A 3,163-nucleotide genomic window follows, 5' to 3' on the forward strand; every position below is an offset into this window, starting at 1 on the left:
AATCCACCACGTACCAGCGGTGCTCTTTTCTCCCGCTTCTATCTTTTCTAGAAGTCAATTAGGCATTTCGGTGTTCCTAATTCCTCTTCATTCTATATAGAAGGAAGACTTGAGACAAGCTCGGCTATAAATTAACGAAGCCATGGGTCGATCAGGAATTATATAGCCACCAAGCAACATGAGTTGAAAGCTATGGCTCGGGTACGTCCCCTGTGTCGCTCCTGTGCGGGCGACATGGGCGGATCCTAAAACCTAGCGCCGTCGTCCAAAAAAACCACCGCTTGTCCTCTCCGCCGCCACCAGAGGAAGCTGCAGGGCGAAGCCACTGCGGCCGACGGCGGCAGCGGAGATCTTGCTCGCGTTGTTGGGGTGTCCTCAGGCATGGTGGAGTCTCCCTTGGCAACGGCGGCGACGGCGGTGTTTTGGACGGCTGCTCGGTTCTGGCAGGTCGCAATTGGTGGCCTGCCTCCTCATCTGCGTGTCGTACTGCTGCCGCTCGAACATGGCACTGGTGTGCGGGGCGGGTCGGGGCGTCGTGACGGCGGGCCGGCTGCTGCTGTTTCCGTCAGATACGGCGCCTGGCGCCGCGGATAGGCAGTGCGGGCCGGTGTCCTCCATCATGGCGACGATGGCATCGGCTTGGTGGAGGCAGTGGTGTGGTGGCGGTACTTGTGCTCTTAGCATATCACGGCAACGTTCTGTTTGATCGGTCCTCCTCGATCTGGCCGTCGATGTGCTCCGGAATTACCGCGGGAGATCTTGCCCAAGGATATCTTGATCGGATAGTATCTAGTCGTGCGCGCCAATATCAACATACGTGGCTCAAGGAGGGCGTGGCGCCAAGTTCTGTTATTTGTTGACACCATGGAGCATGTCGGCATCTCGATTTCTATGGCACACACAGCGGCGGTGAAAGTCTTGATGGCCGAGATTGGAGGATCGGTAATGCGGAGGGGGCCTTGAAAGTGATGGAATCAACAAGGTGTTTGATAACTTTTAGTAGCAGTAGTGTCAAGTGGGGGCGACAACATTGGAGTATTTCATTTCTGCTGGTGCTTCTCGGGTGCCGAGTCTTGACTTTTAGGGTGAAAACCTAAGATTTGGTTTTCATTGGTTGTACCTAGCAGTTGTCTTGTTGAAGGTATTGTTTTGAGAGCTCGGTCTTTCTCAAGGGTGAGAACCTTGGATCAGGCGACGTGGTGCTTGTGCACTATTTCCTTCTTGAAGGTGTCGCTTTTGAAGAGCTTTTATATTTTCTGGGTGTTATCTTTTATGGTGATTTGTGTGCTGCTACTAAGAGGAGTTGATCACTGTGGTGAGGCCCTTGTTTTTTCATTTCTTCTTGGTTTTCTTTTCAGGCTATGTGCGTCCTCAATGTCTTTGTGACTTCTTGTTGGTGCAGAGGCTGAATGTAACTGATATCTTCGCGATATTAATATATTCTTTTTTAGAAAAAAAATCAGTTGAAAGATATAAGGGTGCAGACTGACCAGTTTACCACGCGATGCACACTACAAGCACACAAAGAGAAGATAGGGAGAGCACTGCTAGTAATGTCAAAGCTCGCTGCAATCCGGAACCAAAGAACTGACAAGGAGAAGTTTCAAGGATTGGCCAACAACCTAAAGAACCGCGAACAAGCCTGATCCATGGGGCCAAAGACACCCAACACCTCCCCTCTCCACCACCGAAAAAGAACCCCTATACCATCGCCTAAGATCGAAGGAACCACATCGTCAAACGGTAGAGGCTCTCACCCAAGAGCTACAAGCCTAGAATAGATGTCGACCTCGAACCCAGAGTAGCCATTGTGCACGACCATATTCACAAGGAAAGCACACACATACCAGCTGCATTGCCGCCGCCCCTGGACAACCGTTGATAGAGTTAAAGCCACCAGGAGTAATCGCCAAAGAAGGAAATTCTAGAGTCACAGTGCCGAAGCTAGGATCGTAGGAATATATAATGTATGAAGGCATCCATGACCCCCGCCGCATTGCTTCCATCGGAAAGGGAACCCTATCCCCTTTCGCCAAATATCGAAGGTGCTGCACCTCTAGGACACACCCACGCTCCTCGCCGCCCAAGAACACAATCCCAAAGATACGCGAGGCACTCGCTGAACCTCCACTGCTTTGCCGCTGCTCGGACTCAGCAGTCACCAAGCTGAAGGAAATATGCCCTAGAGGCAATAATAAAGTTATTATTTATTTCCTTATTTCATGATAAATGTTTATTATTCATGGTAGAATTGTATTATCCGGAAACATAATACATGTGTGAATACATAGATAAACATAGTGTCACCAGTATGCCTCTACTTGACTAGCTCGTTGATCAAAGATGATTATGTTTCCTAACCATAGACATAAGTTGTCGTTTGATAAACGGGATTACATCATTAGGAGAATGATGTGATTGACTTGATCCATTCCGTTAACTTAGCACTTGATCGTTTTAGTTTACTACTATTGCTTTCTTCATGACTTATATATGTTCCTATGACTATGAGATTATGCAACTCCCGATTACCGGAGGAACACTTTGTGTGCTACCAAACATCACAACGTAACTGGGTGATTATAAAGGTGCTCTACAGGTGTCTCCGATGGTACTTGTTGAGTTGGCATAGATCGAGATTAGGATTTGTCACTCCGATTGTCGGAGAGGTATCTCTGGGCCCTCTCGGTAATGCACATCGCTATAAGCCTTGCAAGCAATGCAACTAATAAGTTAGTTGCGGGATGATGCATTACATAACGAATAAAGAGACTTGCCGGTAACGAGATTGAGCTAGGTATTGAGATACCGACGATCGAATCTCGGGCAAGTAACATACCGATGACAAAGGGAACAACGTATGTTGTTATGCGGTTTGATCGATAAAGATCTTCGTAGAATATGTAGGAGCCAATATGAACATCCAGGTTCCGCTATTGGTTATTGACCGGAGACATGTCTCGGTCATGTCTACATAGTTCTCGAACCCGTAGGGTCCGCACGCTTAACGTTCGGTGACGATCGGTATTATGAGTTTATGTGATTTGATGTACCGAAGGTAGTTCGAAGTCCCGGATGAGATCGGGGACATGGCAAGGAGTCTCGAAATGATCGAGACATAAATATCGATATATTGGACGACTATATTCGGACATCGGAAAGG

The sequence above is a fragment of the Triticum urartu genome, chromosome 3A (assembly GCF_056163025.1).
Source record: "Triticum urartu cultivar PI428250 chromosome 3A, HENAU_Tu73, whole genome shotgun sequence".
Classification (NCBI taxonomy): domain Eukaryota; kingdom Viridiplantae; phylum Streptophyta; class Magnoliopsida; order Poales; family Poaceae; genus Triticum; species Triticum urartu.